At 45.8% G+C, this 27,732-nt stretch overlaps 1 protein-coding gene across 1 annotated transcript in view; it reads right to left on the reverse strand.

Annotated features, from left to right (window-relative positions):
* Galnt18 (polypeptide N-acetylgalactosaminyltransferase 18) overlaps positions 1-27,732 on the reverse strand; it is a 307,200-nt gene that overhangs the window by 246,775 nt on the left and 32,693 nt on the right. The window lies entirely within an intron of this gene.

Raw genomic sequence — 27,732 nt, forward strand, 5'->3', positions numbered from 1 at the left:
AATTATGTTCAAGGTTGCTGAACACCTTGGCTTTAACAGCAAGTGTTCTCATGTCGCCTGGCTAGCTCTTATAATCACAAAGATGCCCGGACACACTTGCTGATCACAGCTGGCCTTCAGGTATCCAGGGAGCCCAATATTTCCCCAGCTCAAAGTGGAAGTTGATTATTTATCAAACACAGTTGGAGAATGGATTCAGCCGCGTGTTTTTCAACCACTCAAAATATCCCAAAGTGATACTAGATGATTGAAATGAAAAGCAAGACAGAAATTAATGGATGTGGACGTTGAGCAACCTTTGGGTGGCAGCCCCAGCCAGCACCCATTTCAGACAAACTGCCCAGCAGGCACCTTCCCTCCTTCTTCTGGATGTTTTAGAAACACAATATCCGGGCTTTCAGGATGCTTGCTTCTTTCTTGCATTGGTGATGAACCCTGAGATCAATGTGTATTTTAATGTGGTAGCTTTTCTTTTATTCTATTCAAAACATATTATTAAGTCGATAGTGCGTCTGATGATTGGTGGCACCTTAACACAGAGAAAAGGAAGGACCTGGTAACAGATGCAATAGAACCTTCTATTTTCTTCAGAAAAAGGCAAGGGGGAAAACAGTTCAAGCCATGCCATTGGATGCCTACACATGTCCAGCTTGGGTACCTTGAGTGTCCTGGGGTGGCCAGGCTCTGTGGAGAGAATGACATTGTCCCTGCAGGTGGAGAGAGGGTGTGTCCCGGGCAAGCAGTGGCTGGAGCCAAGCAGTCTTCACTGTCCTTCTCCACAAACATTGGAGATGGAAAGCCAGGCCCAGGCTCAGAGTTTCCTGGCCTGCAGCCTTAGTGGCTAGAGGGCCAGGCTAAGGCTCTTTGCTGACAAGCTACTGGGTACACCCAGCCACTGTGGCCAGGGAAACACACTGGAATTCACAACCATTCCTATCTCTCTGCCATTTCACAGGCTGGGCACAAGGCTCAGGGAGATCTATTTCACGAGAAAATAACATCTGCCACATCAGAAGGACATCACTGCAGCTTCCGCATCTCACTCTCTCATGAGCAAGGGCAACGACAGAGCCACTAGAGAGTCTGGCATGTCTCCTGGCCTTGTCAGACAGCCTCAGCCTGCTGAAACTTGAGCCTCAGCGCTACCACCTCCTGAGCTGTACCACTCGAGTCTATGCTTGCTTCTTTGGAAAGTGGAGGGAATAACAAGAGCATCTCCCTCACAGGCTCCAGCAGGGAAGTCAAGTGGGTAAGGAATGCGGAACACTAGGAATGTGGCCCAGCACCTAGCAAGTGTCAGCTCAGAGATTGCTTTTTGTTTGGTAAAAAGCCACCTGACTTTTGAATGTCCAGACTGATAATCACTGTGAACCCTTCCCTGGGTACTCCGGCCCTGCCTTCACCTTCTTCTCTAATGGTTCTCAACCCATTGTTTCCTTCATGCTGGAACTAAGAACTGACTTCTCTTAAAGGGCAAGCTTCATGAAGCAGGGAACTCATTGTGGTCACTGCTGGACTCTTGGCACTCGGGACAGGACCTGGCACTGAACACACTCTCTTGAGTGCTTAATACATGGAAGGAAACAGGATGGGATGGAGCAGTGGAACAGGATGAGATGCACAGAACAGACTAGTGGTGAAAAAGGTCTTTCCATACCATCCCAGGGACACTTGCCAGAGGCATATTCGAGAAGAAAAAGAACTTCACTGTGCAAAGTAGCACATCAATTGGTGCCCAATATATTTTAGGTCTGGGACAAAGGGTGTCATGGGGACATCAGGCCAAGTACAAGCTCTCTGGACACACACACACACACACACACACACACACACACACACACACACACGATTCTGATAGTTTGAGATTCCCACCAGGCCTCTCCCTGGAAAAGGTGTCCTGGGCACAGCACAACCACAAACCCTGCCACTGGAGAGTCAGCGAAGATTACAGTTCTGCTGCCCAGGGTCAGATCCTGCAGAGGCCCCTTGGTTGACACCTCTGCCATGGAAAACTCATTTTATTTAACCTTTCCTTTTGTGATGGCATTTTAACAAAAAAGCCACTTAAGACCTGTAGTGAAAAATGCATTTTTCTAGAATAATACATAACCCAAATACCATTTGCCTTTTCTCATCAATTCTTGCTTCATTCATCATAGTTATTAAAAATCCATGAAGAAACAGCAGCCGTGGTAACTGCTGAAAGCCTTTTCCAGGGAGGTGAGGAGGAAGGGGGGAGGGGGGAGGAAGGAAGGGGACACAGGCTCAATGGGGCTTTGCCACTGCCTCCTAACAGCTTTCCTAGAGAGGACCTGCCTCTGCCTCTACCCAGGACCCTGCACAGGTGAGCCCATATTCTGGAACTCAAACTCAACTCTTCTTTTCCAAACACAGCCCCCTAATGAAGGGAAAGGAAAGAGTGGTATCATGCCATTCTGGGACACAGCGTTTTATAAGCAGGTGAGCCAGAGCACACTATCCTGACAAGTCAGTTTCCCAGTCTGTGAAGAGGGTATAATAATATCTACTTCATAGAAATGCAGTAAGGATTAAAAAGAGAACATATGAATGCCTCGCAGAGCAAGACAAAAATCCAATGCCTGGTAAAAGTTGGCTGCTTCCTCAATTCATTGTGCTAGTACACAGTCACAGGAAGACTTTCTGGTCCACATTAGCACAGAATTATGCCCAAATCTTGTCCCTAAGTCTTAGTTGGTGTGGTGCTGCCTCTGGAAATTTCCAAGCAGTGAGGGAGTGGCTTGCTGCTGGTCAGAGGCAACGACATGACTGTGTATTTGTAAAAGTGAGGTAGGTACAGGATGAGAAAGACCACTCCTTACCATACCTCAGAGGGCAGGTTTATGACCTCTGCTCTGAGGAAAAGCCAAGACACGAGGCTAAGGGGACTGAACAGTGGCCACTCATTGTGCAGAGCAGGCTCTGGGTCCCCAAAGACACACTTAGAACTCCTCCTATTAGAGGAGTTGGAACACTGTTTGCATTTATATGCTAGAACACCCTAACAAAGGGCCACAGATAGGGTGCCTTAAACAATAGAAATCTATTTTCTCACAGTTCCGGAGATGTCCCAACGCACTGTGGCAGCAGAATGGTCTCCTTTTGAGAGCTGTTCTGAGAAGGTTTGTCTCAGTCATCCCTTTAGTGTTTTACCATATGATGGCTCTACCTCAGGTCTCCTTCCTCATCTTCCTCTATGCATGTCTGTCTATACGTCCAAGTTTCCTCCCTCCTTTCCTCCTTCCCTCCCTTCCTCCTTCCCTTCCTCCCTTCCTTTTTTCCTACTTTCCTTCCTTTTTTCTTTCTTTTCTTTTTTGAGGGCAGTATTGGGGTTTGAATTAAGGTCCAGGCAGATAGATGCTCTACTATTTGAGCCATGACTCCTGGTCCTTTTTTACATTGTCTACTGTTGTTGATGTTGGTTCTCACCTTTTGCCCAGGCATATGCCTGGACTGAAATCCTCCTATTTTATGCATTTCACTATGCTCAGCTATTAATTGAGAATCAGTCTTGTAAACTATATTGCTTGGGTTGGCCTCAAGCCATGATCTTACAGATCATGTGGCTTCTAAGTAGCTAGGATTACAGGTGTGAGCCACCAGCTCCTCTTTGTATAGATGCCAATCCTAGATTGTGATTCCCCCTAATGACCTAATTTTAACTTAATTAGTTCTATAAAGTATCTTCAAAATCAGGTCACCTTTGAGCCAGGGAAAGTGACAACTCCCACATAACATGGGGGAGATGGGGGCAATTGAATCCATTCTAAAACCCTAGATACTCGGCCTGTGAAAACACAGAACTAGGGCTTCTGTAGTTGTCCTGGAAACACCCACCACTGTCATTACCACAAAACCAGCTTCTGACCCTCAACAATCTCATGGCACACAGCACAGCCCCATTCAAAGCTCTCAATGGTCCCATGTGGGCCTCTGCAAATAGCAAGGCAAGTTGAGCTCACAATCTATTATTTATTATGAAATGCCATGAGATAAAGGTCCACTTAGGTTTGTCCAAACATGAAGAGCTGATTTAATCCTCACTTTAATCTTGGGTACCTGGAGTCTAAGAGATGATATTTATCCTGGGTCACATGCTAGAAAGTAGCAAACGAACTTGAACCTGGGCACATTTCATAGCCTAGCCTTCCTTTCCTATCACCTGACTGAAGCTTCACAGCGTCTCCCAGAGTCCCCACATTCAGAACTATAAGGAGACGCGGGAACTTCCTGTGCTTCCTCCGTGTGTTACTTTCTATAACTTCTATGTCTGCTCTATTTTCCCTGCTGTCCTCTGCGTCATCTCCCGTGAACACATGACTGTCCCCAAGCAGAGTGGAGGAGCAGAGCAGCTGGAAGAGGGCCTACCCTGCTAAACACTGGGATGCAAGTATTCACCTCAAGCTAGCTCTTTACCCCATGCCACCCTGACTGTGGGAATGCAGCTGTCTTTGACTTTGTCCCCACAAGGCAACTTCAGCTCACCTTGAACTCTGTTCTTCCAAAAGCTTTGCTCCAATCATCTCAATGAGCCTCCATGGCAGAAGAAGAGCGAGGGCTGGGAGGACCAGCGCTGCTGCCTCTCTGTGCAGAACTCCACAGACTGCTTCCAAACAGCTTCCAGAGTAAGTCCCACCAGAAAGAGCCCTAAGTTTCAACTTGTGAGTTTGAATGCTGGAAACACAGAGGGATCTCAAGGCTCAAGGGTAGCTGACATCTTCAAGATCTTCCCATTGTAGTCAACGGGTTGCATCATCTCACTTAGCCATCCTTACCATCCCTATGTTGCAGGTAGGGAAACTGAGGCTCTGAGGCTTTACCTGGGATTGAGGTCACAGAGCTGGCAAGCAAGAGTCAAACCCAAACCTTCTCATGCCAAGTCTAGCACTCTCTCCACCCAGGCCTGCTTTCCCCACACCACACTTTTATGGAAACTATTTTGAGAAATCAAAGCAGCTCTTTTCTATCCAGAACTATAAATAACCAGAGAGAGGGAGATGAGATGAGAAAACAGACATCCTTTCCCAGGATTTAGGAGCAAATTTTTGCAAAGCTCCCAAAAGTATTTTGAGTTCTGAAAGCCAAAAACTGTCAGTAGGGGAAGGGGGGTGGAGAGGCAGAATACAGAAGCTAAAGGGCTATGATGACCTGAACTATAGCACTATGGCTGCGTACCAAGGCTCTCAAACTTAGCAAGGATTTACTGGATGAAGGCTGAGTACCAGGGAGGCACTAAGCTTAAAGTGCTTGTTATTTAACTCCTGCAAGAGTTTCATGAAGTTACATGGTCAGGATATTAATCTTCTATTACATTTGTAATATTACATTAAACACAGAGAGATACAGTAACTTGTCAAAGGCCACCAAACTTAGAAGTTTTCACCCTAGAACGTGCTGCTCTGAATTCCAGGCTCCCTGTGAGCAGCCCAGCTTAAAAGATAGCACAGCTGACTGTGGAGACTTTACCCACATTCTAGGAAAGCAGGTATTTTCCTGGGTGTCTACCTTCTGTTTGCAACTTCAAGCTGGAAGCCAAGGCAGTCCTGCCGTCCCATAACCACAAATGGCTCCCTGGCAAGTGCCTGGACTTGAAAATGACAATACATATCTAAGGGCTCTATCACAGGAAGGTCCCTCCTGTCTTCTCTTCCATGTCTTTTCTTCCCCGTGTCCCTCCTCCTTTCCTCTGCCTTACTTAGGACTGGAAGAATCAGCTGTCTTGAATGCAAACCCACAAATCATCGGTGTTTATCAGAATGGTACAATATATGCAGTCCTCAATTCCAGCGCAAATCAATTGCTAATCAGGTTGTTTGGAATCACATGCCAATTTTTCTATAAAAACTGTGCTAATCCAACCCACACAGCATATTTACTCAGAATGAACTCAGCCAGCTTTTGCTTTAGGCTTCACTGCCAGCAGGCACTAGCCACATGGGAGTATTAAAGTGTGCTAATTACAATTAAGTAAGTTGCCCTAACCACATTTCAATTGCTCCTAAGTGGTGTGTGGCTACAGGATATATATGGAACAGAGAAGACAAAGGGCCTCCCCTTTGTGCAAGGCCGTTCCCTCCAGTGGACACCTCTGATCTGGATCCTGACTCGAAACTCATGAACTACATTCCCTCTGGGGTTAACTTGAGGTGACAGGGACACACCAGTCCTCCCAAGGGAAACTGTGATACATTCCTGGGTACAAGGAGGCTTTGCAATCACACAGCTCCTAGTCTATGCTTCCATTCTGACGCTTCCTAACCATGAGACTGTCAGTATGTGCCTCAGTTTCCTTGTCTGAAGCAGAGAGGACAATGCCATTCTGCTAAGTATCTGTGACAATTAAGCCAGCATACCCAGTGGTCACCCTACTGCTTATGCATGTAACCTGCCCAATGGTGACAGATGTCAGATCCCTAACTCTAAGCAACCATGACTGCCACAGGGCTGGAGCAGAGTAATGGCGAGTGAAATAGAACCCTGACTGCAGAGGGGCAGAGATATTGCTAATTTGTAGATTCGGTAGTCCTCCACTCTCCTCCAGTCATCTCTCATATTGGTCCCTGCATTAGATTGATGTGTAGTTATGCACAGAATGGTGATCATAAGTAAGCACCTCCATGACAGATACTGGGAGGGAAATGGATAGGAGGAAGAGAGGACTGGAAATCATACAGGCTGGCTCCCAGAATAGAAGTCCTGATCCACTGAGGAATCCGTTCATTCATCTGGTAATCAATTACTGAGCACTTTAGGATCTTACAGTAGCATGGAGGAGACATAGTTATTGAGCCAGCACAAAGTTGTGGTGAGAACCACAGAAATAAGCGAATGCATGAGTATGGTACATACTCAGACTATAGGAAGCCCCACAGGTCTCAAGAGCTTGGGCAACCCGAAGGTGGCTAAAAGGAAGTTGAGAGTGGGAAGTGAGAAGGTCCTGGAGGTTTTCTTGTATTCAGTCTTCAAGACAGGATGGGGAGGTGTGTTGAGCACCAGGAACAAAGACACGGGAATGCCATGCTTCGTGTCACTACATTAAGCAGCTCCAGAGGGCAGGGCTTACAGGGAACAGATGGGAGGTACGAGAACAGCAAGCAGAACATAAAGCCTTGGAGCCAAACGGGCTGAGGAGATGGCTGTCATTAGTGCATTAAAAAAGTTTATAAATTAGAAATCATTTATACACCTTTCAAAATTTGAAACCTATGCAAAACCCAAGCCATAGTTGGCTCCTGGAGTACACAATGCTAATACACAAGCTAGGTGATCAAATACTTTATTTTGCAAGACCACTCTTGTCTCCCAGCTACTCAACTCTACAGCTCTAGTGCAAAACAACAAAATGATGGACAATAAACAAATGAAAGAGAGAGTGACAACATTCCAATAAAATTTTATCCATGAGAATGGGCAGAAGGCAGGGTTTGGTCCCTGCAGATGAATCCTGCTGCAAAGAACATCCTTGGACTGGTGGGCAACTATGAATAAGGACTGGAGATAATAGTTCTGGTATTAGTTTTCTTGAGTGTAATGAGTATATTGTTGTCTTTGTTCATTGGAAGGAAAGGCTGGAGTTATTTAGAACATAATGTCTGCAATTCTCTAATGGTTCAGGGAGATAAGTATCCACAGAGAGAAGGCAAGATAAATGTGGCAAAATGCTAGCAATGTTAGTGAGTCTGGGCCAAGGCCATATGCACTTGCCTTGTACTCCTCTTGCAACTCATAATCTTCCAAAATAAGAAGTCTACAGTAAAATTATGAACTTGAACATCTTCAAAGATGTGAAAAGGTCCTCATGAGCACTACTATGAACTTGCTCCATCCCACAGACCTCTCTTTCTGACCTGCCACAAGCTTCTATTTGGAGAATGAATATGGAAACACTTGATCTTTTCTCTTGCCTTTCTTTATTAGTTGTGCAATAGAGAAGTATACTAGGGTTTGATTTGGTTTGGTTTTATGGTATTGGGGTTTGAACTCAGCCTCATGTTTGCTAGGCAAGTGCATGAGGTATGCCCCTCCAGACCTTTTTTTCTTTCTTTCTTTTTTTTCAGAGTCTCACATTTCTGCTTGGGCAAGCATTGGCCAACAATCCTTTTACTTTTACTTCCCAAATAGCTGGAAGTATAGGTATGTGCCATCGCGCTTGGTCAGAGTAGAACATTTGGATGCAAAAGTGGGTGCCTGTGATCTGTATTCACACCTATGGAGTGGGTGTAGATAGGAGAACTGTGTTTTAAGGCCATCCCAGGCCAAAAAAAAAAAAGAGGTTTATACAGACCCTATCTCAATAACAAAGCTGGTGTTGTGGCATGCTACAATCCCAGCTACTTGGGAGGCAGAAGTAGGAGGTTTTCCACCTGAGGCTACCTCCTATAGAAGTGTGAGACCCTATCTGAAAAATTTAAAAAGGGTTGGGTTGTGGCTTAAGCAGAAAAACACTTGCCTAGCAAGCACAAAACCCTGAATTCAATCCAAAATGCTTTAAAAAGGTGTACATTCCTGCTTCCTTCCTAGGTCTCTTCTCATCTGCACTGCCATTCCCCACTTCCTTCCTAATAGACTTGTTTCCTTTGGAAATCAAGCAGCCATCAGAGCCATTAGTGGCCCCCAGTGTGGAATGCCTGCACTGTGTTTAGCAGTATTTGTGGGCTCCCAGGCCACCTGGAGCCCCCAGGTGATTTGTGCAATGCTTTCTGCTGAGCCAGGATCTGCAGACACGGTTAAGAAGGTTACAGCAGCACTTCTCCAAGTAACCCAGACTTGAATCTCCAGCAACCCCACTGCAGAGCGATTTCCTAGCTTTTGACTTATTCAGAATCAATACCATAAAAACTACTAACACCTCCACTCAAGTAGGCACCCATTGATTTCCACTGAGAAAGTGGAGTTGTGTGGAAGTCCAGTGAGCTCCCATGCATGATGGAATTGTCATCTGTCACAGCCATGCCCTGAAAGAGAAAACATACACTTCTTGGGTGGGGGGGCAGGGAAATGGGAGGGAGTACTAGGAATTATCACTCTGGCCTTCTACTCGTCCCCCCTCTCCCACCAATTGTGGACTCAGTCAGCATCATACAATTTCCTTCTTCTTTTTGCCTTGGGCTACACTTTGTATGTCCCAAGGCCCTTGTGTTGAAAGCTATATCCACAGCCAGTATCCCTAAAGATAGGTGGCAGAATTCTTAAAGTTGTAGGAACCATTGGAAGAAAGCTGGGTCATCAGTGTTATAGCTTTGAAGGTGATATTGAGATCATGGTTCTCTCTTCCCTCACTTTTCCTTTGTTTTCCTTTTCTCTTGCTTCTCATCTACCTCGCGGTCACAAGCTGCCATCTCTATGCACTATGCCACCACAAACCCCAAACCACAAGGCCAAGTAACTACGACCTCAGAAATCAAAAACCAAACCTTTCCTCTTTATCAGTCCATTTATCTACAGTAATAGAAAGTAATGCAAACTAAAGTAATAGAAATAGAAAATAAATTGAAGTCATAATTTGTGACTTGCAAAGGCCCCGTCCCACTGTCAGCTCTGCCCCATAACTTTATTTTTTAGCCAAAGGAAAACAAGCAGACCAGAAGTATGCCAAGTCTGAACAGAAGTTTGAAATGTGACTGTGCAGTTTGGCTCAGCTTCTTTCCCTTCTCAGACAGTATAAGACAGGCCTGGCAGGGAATGAGAAAGTACATTGAGCAGAACCCCAGCTAACACACACCCCAGGCATGGCATGAGGAAGAAATAAACTTGTTTTACAAGCCACTGCAAGATGGGATTGTTTGTTTTACAGCTAGACTTCTACACAACTGACTAAACATTCTCCAGTACAGGAGCAGTAACTAGCTACAGAGAGTCTTCCAGCAATTGCACTCCTATTCCTACAGCTCTGATCCCCTCCTAGCAAAGTCCAGGCCTGACTCCATCCACACTGTGACCAATGTTCCATCCATGTACACCCAAGGCTCCTTATGGAGTCACTCTTTCCTGCACCACCCATAGTTTGTGACTCCTGTCTGCCAGTGACTCTAGCTGCAAATGGAGAAGGTGAGGTTCAAGTTTCAAAAATCCCATTGGGTGCCAGTGGCTCATGTCTTTGTAATCCTAGGGACTCCGGAAGCTGAGAGCTGAGGATCACAGTTCAAAGCCAGCCCAGGCAGAAAAGTTCATGAGAATCTTATCTCCAATTAACCACAAAAGGCCACAGTGGACCTGTGTCCCAAGTGGTATAGTACTAGTTTTGAGCACGAAAACTCAAGGGCAGCACCCAGACCCAGAGTTCAAGCTCTAAGACCGGCAAAAATAAAAAATCCCATTGGGGAACCTCAGTCCTGAACTCATTCCCTGTCAACCAAGAGCCAGTGTATATATACTAGTTTAAAGCAAGATACACAGGAGGTGGCCTGAAGCTACAAGTCCAGAGCTCTAAATTCTGATTCAGATTGGCTCTGTTCATGTGGTCCCTGTAAAGCATGACTCTCTAAGAGTCTGATAACCTGGGGCAAATGACCCTGTCTAAACTGGTGGGTAATTTTCCAGCCTATCTCAGGCTTCCTTAGAGAAATCTTTGCAGATAGAGATACCAAGAAGCCTGTGGCCCTGTGGCCTCCCCTCCTGTTTCCAGCCAGACCAGTCTGTGTTGTCCTACAGAACATACTCAATTTCCAGGCAAGATTTTGCTTGCCTAAAAGTTCTACGGCAAATGCATCTCAAAGCCACCCACCAGGTGACCTCTGAGGGCCTTTTAAAAACTGGCACACTGTGACCCCTAGGGATGCCTGACTTCCTGTGTATCCGTGATTGTACCTCCTTGTCGCTTCATCAAGCATTCATTATCACCCAAGGGCCAGCCCGTGCTGAATGCCTGACAAGCCACAGTTCAATGAGGTAGATTTGCCATAACTCAACAGAGTTACAAAACAGCAGTCTCTCTTTTCTCCATGGTAATTGAACTTCAGAAGGCTGAAGGGAAGCCAAAACAACACTTCTGAGGCACTGCTGTAGAATAATAGAGCTCAAGGTTTTAGCTTTCCACTTGAGTCTGTGTTCACCTTACCATCTCAGGGTAAGGCAACCACCCACCCCCCGACTCCAGCATAGCAATCTGGAAAAGGGTTCTTTGGCCTGGGACCGTATTGTACAACTAGCTTGGAAACTACCTCCGAGAGGAGACTATTGTTAGACTTTTTGCTTGGTTAGATTTTCCTCATTCTCTCCCTCTCTTTCTCACTTCCTCTAAGAATTCTTTCAGGAAATTCTGGCTCCAGGAAGCTTGCAAGTTATAAGCCCACTGCAGAAGGGACTGAGGGCCTTGGAATCCTCAAAGCACCCACATTCTAAGCACAGGAAAACAGAACAGACGCTTAACAGTCAAATCTGCACTGAACCAGGGACCATTTCCCATCTCCCCAAACAAAAGGTCCTTCCCAAAACAACTGAACAATACCCCTGTGATGAGAGGCCATTCTTTCACCAGCACTGACCATGGAACACCAGGACAGAACCAGGGTGACTGTGACCTACTTTCAAGTTGCAGCTAAGTAGGCAAGCAGAGCAGAGATGAGAAGAGGGGATCAGAAAACAGGACAAGAGGTTGCTGGAGCAACCAGAGATTAATTTAAACAGAGAGAAGCTGGTCCTTGAAGACAGGAAATGCTGAGGGGAAACAGGAACTCTGGTTTGGAGAGATTGACATAGAAGGCCAGGCACAAAGCAGGCCACTCGGGAAGTAAGGGCTTGGTGGGAAATGCAGGGTGGACTCTTCCTGGCTGGGAGAACACACAGCAGGGCTTTGTTTCCTCTGAGAGCTGAAATGTGTGTGAGCTCGGCCAGCCTGGAAGTCACAAGAAAGGTGAGCTTTGCACGATGACTGGAAGGCACAGCTCTTTTTCATGGATGCAGTTTGTTCCAGAGATAGCATTGGCTGAGTCCTCTGTGTCCCTCAGACTGTAAAACTGAGTCTGCCATGGTTCACCCCAGACTCTCTCAATTTATCTCCTTGCTTCCTTCCTTGCCTGTCTATCTACCACACTGTGGAGAGCACAAACTTTGAGCCCTGCAATTCTGTCTGTCTCCTCCATTTGGGGCTGGATTGACTAGTCCCGTGCTGCCCATATCTGCTTCCCTCCATTAGGGTAGATAGCCTGACAGCCCAAGCTAAGTCTGCTTACACCGTCAGCCTCTCCCAGCCTCTTGCCCTGCCCTCCCTGGCTTGCTTTTACTTTGTTATTTGGAGGGTATTTTGTTTGCTTTCTTTGTTTTGTTTTGTCATTTGATACATAGTATATATCCCAGGCTGGCCTCTAACTCTCTTCTCCTCCCTTAGTCTCACAAAAATGCTAGGATTATAGGAGTGCACCACCATACCTCGCTTCCCTGGGTTCTAGAATCCTCCAACCTTAAGCATAGGACTCTGCCTTCTGCCCAGGAACCCTCCTCACCAACTATTTTGGCTTCAGATATTAGCTTAATCATCTCAAAATTTCCCTGACTCCCAAGCTTAAGAGGCTTTCCCTACCACTGATACCTGTTCCTCTCCACAGATTCCAAATTTTACCTCTAATATACATCTTGCAGGATGAAGAGCCGTTCAATATTAGGCTCTGCCCAAAGTAAGTGTCATGAGGAGAATGATCCTTGCTCTCTATAACATCACACAACATTGTGGGCCTGGCACCTTTGGGGCTGGGTACATAGTTATACGTTGAATGAGGTGGAATTAATGGAAAATTCCAAAGACTCACTATCCACACACACAGCCCATGGAAAACATTAAGTAGCTACGTACGGTCAACTTGCATATGGTCAACCTTCACTAAGTTCTTTCAAGAAATTCATCTTTTTCCCCTCATAGCACCCTAGTGAGGTCAGTCTTATTAGCTCCACTTTATGGATGAGAAAATTAAGGCAACCCCCCCCCCCAATTTAGTAGTTTTCCCAAGGCCTTGTAGTTAGCAAGTATCAGGGTCAAGGTTTGAATCCAGGTTGACTGGTCCTTGGCCCAGGTGCCTTGGCCAGGGCCTTCAGCCATCACCAATATGGCAACTTCCAAACACCAAAGAAATCTGCTTCAAGGCTCGTCTTCCTGAGAATCAACCCTTGATTCTGTGTGTGGTAGAATAGGAAGCCAGTGAGCCTACAAGGAGATTCCTCAGCGTACTAAAGATGAGCCCCTCAGGTGATAAATCTAACACGTGTAAATTAGTACTGACCTGCACTTGGCCCTGTGCTTCCAGAAGCTCCTGTCCTCTGAATGATGAATTCAGAGCCCAGTGACAGGAGGTGAGCTCTGAGTCCCGCTGGTGACAGGTGCCTCTCTCTAGGTAGTAAGACACATGTACAGGTCAACCGTGGACCTAGACAGAAACCCTTTGCAAATGGCCTAGTTGGTTTTGGCAACTTTGTAACAATTAATTAGCCATGCCAAGGCCAAACATAATGGTTTGACAAAGAACATTGCAATCCTTTTTTAAAAGACTTTCTCCACAGAGCCCATAACACTTAATGAGGTTATTTAATCCAGAAAGAAATCCAATGACCTGGGGAAAAAAAATGGTAGACGTTAAAAACCATTTTCTTCACCAGCATTCCCCATATTTCTATTTATTCCGTCGATGGTGATATCTGCCTGGTGTTACATGGTGAAGGCATTTGCTCATCCCAGAAACCTTGCTCTGTTCCTATGCCCCAGGATAACAGGTGAACTGTGTAGCCAGCAATTCTGACCACAGACCCTAATACTACCTGGGCACTAGAATTCGCTAGGAAGCATTTTGTAAACACAGGTCCTTGGGTTCTACCCTAGACATCCTAACATAGCAGATGAATCTATTTTTCAGGCCCCCCTGGTCTCTCCCTGGAAGAAGGCCTGTGGAGCAGTATTTAGATATCATTGGGTAGTGGTGGAGACACTCTGATCATGCAGGCTCTTACAAGAATCCCCAGCCGCTCCTTCCTGAGGGATCCTTAGCCAGGTAGCAATTGAGCCTCAGTTTCCTCCCCCAGAAGGATATACAAGTAAATGGCCTGCTTGCCCTTGAGCAACTTATAGACACAAAGGGAGGTCATGAGTAAGATAGTAATTATAATAACCATGATCATAACTATTGGTCATATGCCAGGCACCAGATAAAAGGACTGACTATTGGTTATAAACCAGGCACCTGCTTATCTCAATCTTCAGCAAAACCATCTGAAGGAGTTATGCTTGTGATCTCTATTTATAAAGATGAGTAAGTTGAGGTAGAGAAGTTAAATGGCTTATCCCAAATCTCCAAGCTTAGGATGTGAATCTTGGGCTTCTCTACAGTCACACTTAGCTAGTGCTGTACATGAGACACTGTCCTGGATCCAACCATCTGCCCCATCCCTCACTGATGGCATCAGATAGGAAGGTCTAAGCAAAGGACCAGTTGTCCAGTACCCTTCTCAAGATGACAAGAAACAGACGGTCTTTGAGTGTCCTTCAACTTCTGCCATCTTTCAGGGGACAGAATCTTGTACCTGTTTCTACTCACAAGAAAGAAAGGCAAAGACAATGGCAGCAACACTTCAGATAGGAGCTGCCATTTTGAATTACCAAAGTCAGAAGTTAAAATACTGAGAATCCTTAAAACAATGATTTTTGTATTTTTACATCTGACAGAAGATGCTGCCATGTACTGAGTACATATTTTATAGATGCAGCAGAAAAGGCCAAAAAATTCTAAAGGCTCCAGATAAACCCCTGATCCTGCTCAAATCAGAAAACTCATTCAATCTTTTCTCTCAGACCAGGAGTATAAGGAATATCTGAAGGCTATGAATGGTGGATGAGCCAACCCATTGGTATGGAATTAAGGATACACGGATTACATCATCTAGAACTTCTACATAATTATGCATTGTCTTAAAAGTACCAAAAGAGAGGATCGTCTCTCAATTCATAACCACCTCCAAATTCTGACAATGCTCCATGATCTCATATCCTCTGGGAAGGGACATCATACCTGGCTTCTAACTTGGCCTTTCGGCACTTAAAAGAACACACTTACACCAGACACCTGTGGCTCATGCCTATAATCCTAGCTACTCAAGAGGCTAGGATGTGAGGATCTTGGTTCAAAGCCAGCCCAGGCAGGAAAGTCCATGAGACTCTTACCTCCACTTAATCACAGAAAAAGCTGGAAGTGGCACCATGGCTCAAGTGGTAGAGTGCTAGCCTGGAGAAAAAGGAGCGCAGGAATAGAACCTAGGCCCAAGGACTGGCAAAAAAGAAAATACACACACACACACACACACACACACACACACACACACACACGCACGCGTGCGCGCACGCACGTCACCATAACATTGTATAAGGTTTACAAAGGCTCCACAATTGTCATATGTTATGAAAGTCTACACACTCGCCCCTAGCACTTTTCAGAATGTTCAAAAGGTGCCGCAGAAGCTGCTATCAAGAGGGAATCCCTGCTGCAGGATGACCAGGAGAGCTGCACAAAACAGATGGAGCCAATTTAACATCTCTCCCAGCAAAAGAGTTGTATTAGGAGAGCAAGGACAGAGCAGAAGCATTAGTATAAATTACCCTGTGTGCTCATAAAGGCTTGCTGCTCCACACTCCCAGGAGGCTCCCAGGAGGCTAAAGGATTGTTTCCTTCAGCCTGGCAGCCCCAACGCATGCAAATTAATAGCCATGATTTATCAGAGGGTGTTTTTTTTTTTTTTTTTGCTGTTGTTTTAAACGGGCACTCGGCTTAGGTTTCTTTAAAGATTTGGGCGCATCTGTCTAGTATGTGCCTGGTGGAGTTACCATTACAATTATACAAAACACATCATAAATCCAATATTTAAGAGAGGTTTAAGCCAGGCTAGTACCCAAGGTCCAAGCTCATTAGTATGAATACAATTAATTCTTGGCAGTATATTGGCCAGTGGAGGCCATCCATTGCATCTGAGAGCCACCAGTGTTCACAGTCTCTGTGGTACCTCCCCTCCACCCCAGATCCATTCTCCATACCTGGCTTAGCTGCTGCTTTGGGGCTATTAAATGCTTATTTAAGATGTTCCCTTCCACCAGGTGCTGGTGGCTCATGCCTATAATCTGAGCTACTCAGGAGGCTAAGATCTGAGGATCGTGGTTCAAAGCCAGCCCAGGCAGGAAAGTCCATGAGACTCTTGAGCTGTGGCTGAAGTAGTAGAGCACTACCCTTGAGCTGAAGAGCTCAGGGATAGTGCCCAGGCCCAAAGTTCAAGCCCCATGACCGACAAAAAAAAATTCCCTCCCTTCCTTTCTACCCCACATCTTTGTCTTTCAAAACCCTAACCAGGGCTGGGAATATGGCCTAGTGGCAAGAGTGCTTGCCTCCTACACATGAAGCTCTCGGTTCGATTCCCCAGCACCACATATATGGAAAACGGCCAGAAGGGGCGCTGTGGCTCAGGTGGCAGAGTGCTAGCCTTGAGCGGGAAGAAGCCAGGGATGGTGATCAGGCCCTGAGTCCAAGGCCCAGGACTGGCAAAACAAAACAAAACAAAACAACCCTAACCAACCATCAAGACCCAGCTTACAGCTCACTTCTATGGAACTGGTCACCCTCAGCAAGACTCTCCTTCTGGGAGGGGTGAGCCAATGCAGTCATTATATTCAATGTACATGATGTAAAAACTGAACTACATAATTTGAGGATAGGGATGGGAAGAGGAGAAATGGAGAAGAATGATAGAAGATGATCATGTGGGGGGGGTGTGGAATAAAAATGATCAAGATGCATTGTACTCAAAACCTAACTCCTAACTTGTGGGATTGTGACCTCTTTGTAAAACTATGTAATAATATTTTTTTTAAAAAAAAGATTCTCCTTCTTGCCTCTGCATTGTAAGAAGGAGCTAGATGTGATCCTGGAGACCCTGGAACTAGTCTTTTCATCTTCCTGAGCCTAAGTTTCTTTGTTAGAATAAGATGACTTCAAAATTCCCTTTGTGCCTTGGAAACTGCCTTCTGTTCTCTTTGACAGGAGGCCCATGTGTTCACCCATTCTCATAATTCTCAGATCCTCGCCATACCCAGCACAGCATGTCAAAGGAGAAGAAGAGAAGGGAGCAAGAAAGGATGAGACACTCTACTGAAGAGCAAGACAATAGCATTCTGTAGGAATTCGATTTCAGAGACCCTGTGACTTGCCCTAGAACATGCCAAAACCCTGTGGAGGTCAGGGAATGAAGCATAATGAGAAATGAGCCAAGAGAACCTCAGCAGCCGCTAGGTCTATACAAGGATCCGGAGAAGACAAAGACCCTTCTGCAGGTCACTAGCTAGGATGAGACAGATACTTGTGTGGAGGAACCAGAAGGATAACAAGGAAGAAAAATCAAACTCGATAAGCCAAGCTTTCTCTTTGTCACTGTTACCCCCAAACACCCTCTACGTGTAAGAAACCTGGCCCAATGTTCAGCCTTCCTGTAGGTGGAAAGAACTTTAATTAAAATCTAAATTGCAGCTTGAGTGCACCTGGTAATGTGTGCAATGGCCTTGAGCCAATTAAGAAGGGGTTTTCTTTTATCCCTTCCTTTTCCAGGATGGATTTATTGCTTTGCTTTTAAAGAAAGAATTAAAAAAAAAAAAACACAGCAAAAAGCAACCAGGCATCTCAGTAAGAGATTACTCCTTCCAGAGTAGGGAGGTGATGGGTGTCAAGGCTGAGTCACAGGTGAGCCTGGGCCTTCTGTATTCAGGACAAATGAGCACTGTGGTGTCCTTGCCAGCTGTCGCTATCCTGGAGGATTCCTGCTGCCTTGAACAAGGGGGTGGCAGGGAGCAGGAAGGGACACACAACCAACTTCCCCAGCAACTGCTCTCAAAGGAAAAAAAAAAAGACATACCTCAAATGCTTTATTTCTTCCCAGAAACTGAAGGGGCTTGGTCAGGAGCAAACCAAAGGTTTGGTCCAGCTAGCTCCCTGAAAAGTCGAAGGGGATGAGATGGTCTCTCTTGGCCTCCAACCTCAGGCAGGACAGAAGGAGGTAAGGACAGCACCACTGGATAGGGAGAGAGAGAGAGAGAGAGAGAGAGAGAGAGAGAGAGAGAGAGAGAGAGACAGAGACAGAGACAGAGACAGAGACAGAGACACAGAGAGAGACAGAGACAGAGAGACAGAGAGAGACAGAGACAGAGAGACAGAGAGAGAGAGCTCTCCACTTAGCCAAGAGAGCAGCTTCAGTTTCCTGGCCAGTGGCATCCAAGCAGACACACAAGCAGCTTAGGAACTGACTCTATGCAGATATAATACCAGCAGGGAAAACATGAGTCAGGGCATTTGTTTGAGCAAATGGTGGTAATGGCAGGGAAAGCATCTTATCCTGCTATCCTGGGATGAGGCCAGCTCTCAGGAGACTACTGGCTACCCTGGTCTGCCCACAATGGGTTCCAGTGAGTGCTATGATAGACCCAGCGGTCAGCATCTGCAAGAGTCTGTTGTTGGCTACTATAGAAAAATAACTCAGGTTGGGCACTTATAAAGAAATCTGCATAGCTCATAGTTTTGGAAGCTGACAGTCCATGTAGTATAGCACCAACCAAGAAGAAAGACCAACCTAGGGACATCTAGTAAGGACTTCTTAGTGGGCCTACCTCTTAAGGGTCTCCATGGCCACAACTCCAATACACTGATGCCTGAATCTTCAGCACATGAGCCCTTGCAGGGCACACTCAACTCATATCCAAACTAAGACACTAGCTCTCCAATTATGACCAGGCTTACAGGTGGTAAGTGACTCAGTGGAGCCCTAAGGCTCCCTTACTAAAAACAGTGGTTTCTGAACTCAGTTGTGACATGAAAAGGGCACCCAGATTAATTCTTACGTGACCCCTATGTGTAACAGTGGAGCATCTGTATAACATAGCATGCATCTCTGTCTCTACCCTCACCCATCAGCCCCACCCCCCAGCCCTGGAATACACCATCAAGGTATACTGTGGGCACAGGGCATAATCTAAAGCCACAAAGATTATAACAGGGTTTAGAGCTGAAGCCCAGAGCTCCACGCAGGGAGAGGCAGCTAAAGTGCAGTTGTGACTAAGATGAATTGATAATATGTCCCTTTCTAAATAAATGATTAAGCCCATTCCTATGTGCTCTGAGGCCAAGCAAATAAATGGTTTTGTAAATCAATCTGCTAAACCCAGGAATGCATGGATGCTAATTTATACATTTTAACCCTGTTTTAAGTAAGGAGAGAATCCTGGGAGCCTTGGGGACAGGACTGTGGAGACTGTTGTGTTAGAGCCCTGGGACTACATCAGTTGTGACTCACTGGCTTTAGAGGACACTGTAAGGTAGTCTCATAGGACCTGAGAATTCAACAAAACAATATTCCCTACCCCTTAGAGCAGTGGGCTTCCGGTAGCAATGAAAGCAACACTGGATGGAGGGTGTTAAAGGGATGGAAAGTTCTAGACTGCTTCAACTTTTAAGGAAATTAAGTGGGCTGAAGGGACAGGAAAGATGGACAGATCGCTCTGAAAAGAAGTCTCTGTCTAACCACCAGGCTAACCTGGCCCCGCTGCTCACTGGTCATGTGGCCTTCAGCCTGTCACAGTCTAAGCCAGGGTCCAGGTTTTCCTGTCCATCCTGAACATGGAAAGTCCTCTGTGTAAGCCCTCAATAGACACAGATCTAGGGCAAATCACATCTGCTCCTCATGACCCCGGCAATGGAAGGCCTCTCCTGTTGCTTCCCATACCTTCATTGAGGCCTTGTCCTGGGTTTCCCAACACAAAACTATCCCCAAGGTGCAACCTCTGAACGCTCCAGGCCTTCCAAGTTCAAGTGCCTAGTTTGTTGGTGCTTTATTTTAATTTTGTTTGTTTGCTTAAGAGAAGGTCTTTCCTTATAGCCCAGGCTGTCATTGGACTCTTGATTTTCCTGTCTCAGCCTGGGGGCACTGGAATCAGAACATGCACCAGTGCCTACAGTGCTATGGCCAAGTAGCTCAGCCACTGGGACCTCCACATTTGGTACCTGGAACAGGTGTTCACTGACCAAGCAGAGCTCTCAGGTGGTCTGAAGGGGCTGCCCCAGAGGGTCCATGTAGCCACAGCAGGAGGTGCAGTGACCATCAGCCCACAGCAGGGCATTTGTGCCCTCTGAGGCTTGCTGCATTCCAGCTATGGCAGCTGGATAGATAGCATCTTTGTAATCATTCAAAAACACAGGCAAAAGTGGCCTGAGCCTGAGGGCACAGAGGGTTCAGCACTGGGGGAAGCCAGGTGACTACAGCACAGGTCAGAAGGGAGGTCAGAGCAAGAGGAGTACTCAGACTTGCCAAGCAGCCCTACCTCTGATGGAAGTGACAGATTCATTTACATCCAGGTTACAAACAGCCTTTAAGCAGAGCCAGGTGCCGAGGGTGAGTAATTCCTGCCTTCTGGGAATGCCTGCCAAGATTTTCTGCTTCCTCGCCCACCTGTACCAGTTGTTGACCGCCCTGCTATTTTGGAACTAAACACTGATCCAAGTAGAGGGGGAGGCAGCAAAACCCCAGCTGACCTTTTTAGCTAGCTGGTCCTGCACACTGTACCTTCTGCAGGCTTCTGCTACTTACTACCATCCTAAGTGGTGCCTACAGGGTGCAGCTTGATACCAGATCCACCAGGGCTTCTGGCTGAGGATTTTGTCCCTTCCAGTTCTCCTGACAGCCTTGAGATGAGACTTCCAAGAAGTGAGAAGTCTCCATCAGGAGATTAAAAGAATGCACCAGGTGCTCTCACAATTAGCAAGACAATTAGCATCTAGGCTGGTGCTTATTCCCAAAGGGGAAACCTCCCTGAGAAGTTGGGAGCTCCTCCTCTTTGGGTGAGGTTTTATGTCCCCACAAGTGAGCAGATTCCATTCAAGACATATATATTAAAAGCTTGCCAAATCTCAGAGCCAGGTAGATAAAATAAACAAAGATAGGTGTGGACTATAGGCCCTGCCACCATGATGTGTAAAGTGGACTGGGAGAAGGAAGGGAACAGTTGGATGAAGGAGTCCCAGTGGTCCTGTGTAGATGAAGAGAAAACAGAGCTGATGCTCTGAGAGAGGAAGGACGTGAGGGCAGAGAATGCCAGACCCTTCTTGCAACAGTGTCTTTGCACAGGGCTGAAGAAAGAGCAGGAGACAAGTGAAGAACTGGGCAATCCAGAAAGGCAAAGGGTCCTGGAACAGGAACTAAGCTGGGGTGTTGAGGGACAGAAGAAGGCCTGTGGAGCCAGCGTGAGAGATGGAGTCAGTGGAGAGGAGGGAGTGGAGGGTACCAAGCAAAGCCCGGCCAGCAGAGGGCCTTCACAGAGATGTGATTGCACCCCTCTATTCCTGCCTTTCCTGTAAGAAGGCCCCATGCCCCAGCTGGTTGTCCTATAACTTCAGTATTATACAGTGGGGGGGGGGGGCAAGGTCCAGCCTTGCCCCCCAGTGAATGGCCTCCTCACTGGTATGGAGCAACAGAAATGAGGCCAATCACTCTAAGGCAACACTTAATGAGCCTTTATAATGTTTGGCCTTTGTTCCTTTTCCTTCTACCAGCAGATGGAAACAACTGTCCATCATCTAGATCTGGATCCAAGTCAAATAAACCAGAGTAGACAAGCAACACATCAATGAGGCTTGCTATAGTTTGGATCTCAAATGTGCGCAGAAGCCCCCACATGTTAAAGTCTTGGCTACCTGCCTGTGGCGCTATTGGGAAATGGAACTTTTAAGAGATGGGGGAGAGTTTCTACTAGGGAGGAAGTGAGGCAATCTGAAGGAGATTTGGGGCCCCTGGCCCCTTCTTGTCTCTGTGTTTTGCATGAGATGAGCAGCTTCCTCCACTCCATGCGTACCATCATGGTATAGCACCTCCCATAAGCCCAAACACAATGGAGCCAACTGTCCATGGTCTAAAACCACCACCAATACCGTGGGCCAACACAAACCTTTCCTCTTCACAAGCCGATTGCCTCAGGTATCTTGTCACAGTGACCAAAAGCTGACTAGCAAAGGGTTGAAAAGCTTTGTGGCAATACAACATAAACTATCAGGAACAAATGAAAACTGAAAGGCCTCATGGAAGGTTATGGAATTTGTCCTTCTGACAATGAATAGAATTGCAGGTTCTTGAGAATAGGGTCCAGGTCAGATGGCCACTTAAAAAGCATATGCTAATAGCTAAGAAGAGAATGGAGCCCCTCAGCCTTACCCAAAATCATCCTCCATCCTTTACCCCAGCATATCCCCCGTGACCCCGAGGAGGGAAGGACCTAAAGCACTCAGCTATCTTATTATTCCTACATTCCCTCAACAGAACTGCTGGCCTCGGGTGACATCCTGCCCACACACCCCAGGAAGGATGTCCATGGGCTCTTCTCAGAAGCCAGGGGCTGGCAAAAATTTGGTACTTTCCAGTCTTCTAAGAAGCCACCCACATTTTGTCATCATAAGGAGGAAGCTCTTCCAGAGCCCCCAGGGAAGCTGTCTTCGGTTGAGTTACTGTCATTCTCCAAGGACCATCTCTCAGGGGCTCTCAGGGCACCTGTTCCTTCTAGCTACCAACTCTCTATCTCCTCTCTCCTAATGGAGGACAACCAACTTGATTCCTTGGGATCTTCCTTTGACTACATGGCCCAGGACACAGCCAGTGCAAATGTATACCATTGAGATCCATAAGTGAAAATACAATCTGGAAGAGAGAAACACATCTGAAAGCTAGGTTCAATCAACAAGTGAAAAAAGGTTAGAGCTACTAAGTTTCTCTCTACCTGGCACTAGTAAAGGACACATTTACATCTCATTTCCCAAAGGTAGAGCATGAAAATACCAGAGGTCCTAGGAGCTGTCACACATCCCAACGTACAAGAAGGCACAGCAAGACACTTTTCAAAGCTCCAGCTACATACATGAGCAGAGGAGGTTGCGGATCTTTAGCTCCCTGAGAAAAGCAAGAACCAAACCAAAGATTCACCACTGAGGTTCAATTCACACAATGCACCTGCCATTTTCTGGGAGGGAGAGATAAATCCAAGGTATACTTCTGTCTGCAAGGAATACAGGACACAGGCACCTATCTGTGGCCCAACTGAGTATCTCAGGGACTCAGCAGGTCACACAATGCCCAAGGTTCACACTGGATAAAACACAGTGAAGTGAACTCGCAAGAGGTCATCAGAATTCAGAACGGAGGGTATCAGGAGCTGTGGCTGGCTAGAGGCAGTTTTGTTCTTTGAAGAATATAGCTAGGCAGAGAGAAGAGAACACAAAGAGAAAAACCGAAAAGGGATGAGGAGAAGAATTGACCCCTGAGATCCCAGAAGACTTCGTTCCAAATCTCAGGATAAATGGGCCAGAGACAATAAAATGGAAGCAAATTGTCCTGCCAGCAGTTGGGGACAGGAAGCTGAAGGATAGATGCTGAACTGTGCCAAGGAAAACCCAGAAGTCATGTTCAGGATAGGGGAAAGGCAAAGTGGACGTCTGGCATTGTGGGAACTCACCTTTCCAAGTGAACAATGCAGTGTCTTTGAATAGTGCCTGGGGAAAAGATGTCGGCTTGAGTACAAATCAGACCAGGGAATTACAATACAGCACAATGGAGTACAGAGCTTCTCGTAGCTCTGGAAACCGTACATCTCTTTAGTTTATGTGTGATATGAAAGAACATCCACATTTCTGAAGACACTATGAAAATACTTCTCCTTTTAAATATTGCATATCTGTGTGAAGAAGAAAGTGATTTATATACTTCAACCACAACAACACATTCAACATAGCATAGCAAACTGAATGAAGGGCAAATTTGACTCTAGTTTTCTTCAGTCATGAAAACAGATTTGTGATAACATAATAACCTCTTCTCAGTAAAAAAAAAATTGTTTTGTTTCTTTTGGAAGCTGCTATTAATTGAATGTTTATGTTTTCCCAAAAATCTGTGCATTGAAATCCTCAGTATGACGGTATTGGAAGGTAGGGCTTTGGGAAATGCTTAAACCATGAGGGTAGAGCCCTCATGAGTAGGAACAGTGCTCTTATACTAAAAGAGAGCTCATTCATCCCGTCCACTACATGAGAACACAACAAAGACACCTGCTTATGAGCCAGACATCAAATCTGTTAGTGCCTTGACCTGGGATATCATAATTCCAGAACTGTAAAAAAATAAATGTACATTGTTTTGTTTACAGGCTACCCACCTAAGGAATTTTATTATAGCATCCTGGATGACTAAAACTGGTACTGGGAGCCTGTATTTCTTTTTCATTTAAAGCTACTCCTGTTGATTTATGTAACTGGGATTATTATTATTGTTCAACAAAATAATCACTTTGAAATCACTTTTCTCAGTTTGAATTTTTATTATGGTAAATTTTGACATAGGTGATCTACACTAAAAAGAGAATACCTCCTTGAGGTCTCCAATAATTTTAAGTGTTAAAGAGCATAAGACAAAAACGTTCAAGAACTCATAGTTTTAACTATGATTGGAAGATGGGAAATTCTACTTGTTCAGATCTCAACGATGAGCTCTTCCCAATGGGAAAGAAGCCAGAAGAGTTTTTACTTGAGTCATAGTCAGAGAAGATTCATTATTATTATTTTTTACATTAGCTGGAATGTACTGATCCAACAATGTCAGTTCTTAAAATACTGGAATGATTTCTCACCATTTGGCAAAATTCTACTCCAAATCATTTGAGAGAAGCCTCCCATTATCATGACCTCCAAGTACTTTGTCTCTCCCAAGAACCAGCAATGAAACAGCTACTGGGGGTCTCCACAGAGCTCCCAGGCCCTCTCTCTAGCATGGCAGGGCCTGGGGGGAGATTGGGAATTGCCAAATGCCATAGCAGTTGTTCTTACTTTGATCAACCTATCTTGACAAATCTCCAAGAATGAGAAAACTTGGAAGTGATGAGACCTGAAAGGATAAACATGAGCCAGAAACACATCTCAATCCATTTTCTGTTACTAATAACACACTAGGCCAGAATTAGTAAATTTTACAGAAAAGGGATTTCAGTACTTTGAAATTTTGTAAGCTGAAAGTCCAAGGTTGGATGACTCTACTGATTTGACCTCTTTGCTGGCAGAGTCTCAGAGCAATCCAGAGCAGCCCATGCTAAGAGACAGTGTGTGTGTGTGTGTGTGTGTGTGTGTGTGTGTGGTCTGGTCTCTCTCCCTCATATAAAGATTCAGTCACAGGACTCTACCTTTGATGACCTCATGTAATCCTAATCACCTCCCCAAGGCCCACCTCATCCAGATAAAACTCTTACCCCCTAAAGACCTCACACTGGAGATTAAACTCCAACGTAATTTGTGGAGGGACTAAGCCATATTCAAACCATGGCACCCCATGATGGCATAGCACTATGCCACATAGTCCAAACCCATTGGAAAAACAGGCTCACTTTTGAGCAGTGAGCCACCAGCCAAGTGTGAGATTTGCAAGAGGTGGGACTCAGGTTCTCTGAGAAGCAGTAATATGCAGAAGTCCCGTGGAGCTCCACTCTAAGGTCTGCAGGGACACCACAATGACACTGGGAAAATAAAGCTGATGTTGATGCTCAAAGGCTACTGCCTTCAGCAGTGCTGCTTCAGAAGTAGGCCTTGATGCGCAAGGCTGGTCAGCCACCTCAAAGCAAACCTGTGGCAAGGGAAATGGGTGGGCAGTGGGCAGTATTTCCCTGGACATTCACTGCTAGGTGCTCAGAATGAAGAAAAGAGTCCATGGCTGATGGACTCTCCTGTCACACCCTCACCTTTCACAGACCTCTTCCAGGATCCTAAAGAATAATAGGACCCTAGATCCTATCACTTCACAACACACAAATCTGAAAGTGAGGAGGAGGGGAAGAAAGCCTTTACTCTGAGTGGCATGTCTCTACCAATTCATCACAGGACAGACAGGTTGTAAATCTTTCTGGTGTTTTCCAACTTCCATACCCTTGTACCAATAAGTCCTTCTGTTTGAGACCCCCAAATTCTTTCTACAACCTTTTACACTTGAAATCCAACCCATCTTTCCGTACTCAGTTCAAATCCTCCTTTTTCCACAAAAGCTTTTCCCAGCTTGCACATAAATGTGCTCAGCTGCTCACCATCTTCCCAGGATATATCTATCTGTCTTTTTCTCATCACTTTCACCTTGGCAATGTATCCCATCAGTCCAATTCTTCAACCCCATTTGGGACTGTGAGCTTTTTGTAGGCAAAGAACACAGGTATCGCTCTGATCAGATAGCATAGGACCTGGCATTTAAGTGAATACTTTTTAGATGTCTGTGGACTAAATCAATGAATTCGTGGGAGGGAGGGAAGGAGGGAGGGAGGGAGGGAGGGAGGGAGGGAGGGAGGGAGGGAGGGAGGGAGGGAGGCAAGGAGTAAAGGAGGGAGGGAGGGAGGGAAGGAAGGAGAGGAAGAGAAGGGAAGGAAAAGGAAGGTGAGGAGAGAAGGAAGGAGGGAGGGAAAAAGAAGGAGCGAGGGAGGGGAAAAGCCAAGAAGCCATGCCTTGATTCCTATGAGTTGAGTCAATTCTTGCCACTACTTTTATAATTTCTTTCCCTGGGTTCAGATAAGATTCTGGGCTTATCAATATTATTTTTTCTTCTTACCATTCAGCATACTGACCAACTCCAACATCTCCCCCTAACTCTGATGGGAAAAGACTAGAGGATTAAGCAAGAAGGCTCAGAGGAAAATGTTTACTCAGTCTTCTCCATCCATAGAAAAATACTACAAGAATCCTGTGTAACCAATAAACTGGCTCCACTCTTTATCTCAAATGCCAGCTCCAGGATTTATTGAGAGTGACTTGTGATTTGTACTTTGTCACTCTACCTTTTGATGAGAGCAGATGTTATTTATTAGCTTCTAACTCCCAGACATCTGGAACTGGAAAATTTCCCAATGATGTTGATGTCATCAACATCAAACAAGCAGTGCCCATTCAAACTCTGCCTACAAAGCCTCTTGCTACCCAGACCTGAAGAAGCACAGATTAGTTCCATGACTCAGGAGAGCAGACAATATTGACACAGAACACCAATCCTTGACCATGGGAAGAACTACATACAGGGTATCACATGTCTGGGACACTTTCCCCAATGGACAGGAAGAAATAAATGGACCCTGAAACACTAAGTGGAGAGAGACCATGAATCTGGCCCTTGTTATCCTCCCTCTCCTTGGTGATCACCATATGAGAAGGAGAAGCCTAGAAAGAGAGAGGAGGTGAAGTCACTGCCCAGCTCAAGTTTCAGCTAGCCAGTGAGAATATGAGAAAAGTGGTGGTTAAAAACCATTTTCAAGCCAGGTGCTGGTAGCTCATGCCCGTAATCCTAACTACTCAGTAGGATGCGATCTGAGGATGGTGCTTCAAAGATAGCCTGGGCAGAAAAGTTTGTGACTCTTATCTCCAACTAACCACCAGAAAACTGGAAGTGACGCTGTGGCTCAAGTGGTAGAGCACTAGCCTTGAGCTGAGGAGCTCAGGGACAGTGCCCAGGCCCAGAGTTCAAGCACCACAACTGACAAAAAAAGAACCTTTTTCCAAGGAGGGAAACATATTAATGGTCCTCTGAGTAAACAAAATATGGAACTCAAAAAGAAAAAAAAGGGGGGGGGGGCTGGGGATATGGCCTAGTGGCAAGAGTGCTTGCTTCGTATACATGAGGCCCTGGGTTCAATTCCCCAGCACCACATATACAGAAAATGGC

The sequence above is a fragment of the Perognathus longimembris genome, chromosome 13 (assembly GCF_023159225.1).
Source record: "Perognathus longimembris pacificus isolate PPM17 chromosome 13, ASM2315922v1, whole genome shotgun sequence".
NCBI classification, from domain to species: domain Eukaryota; kingdom Metazoa; phylum Chordata; class Mammalia; order Rodentia; family Heteromyidae; genus Perognathus; species Perognathus longimembris.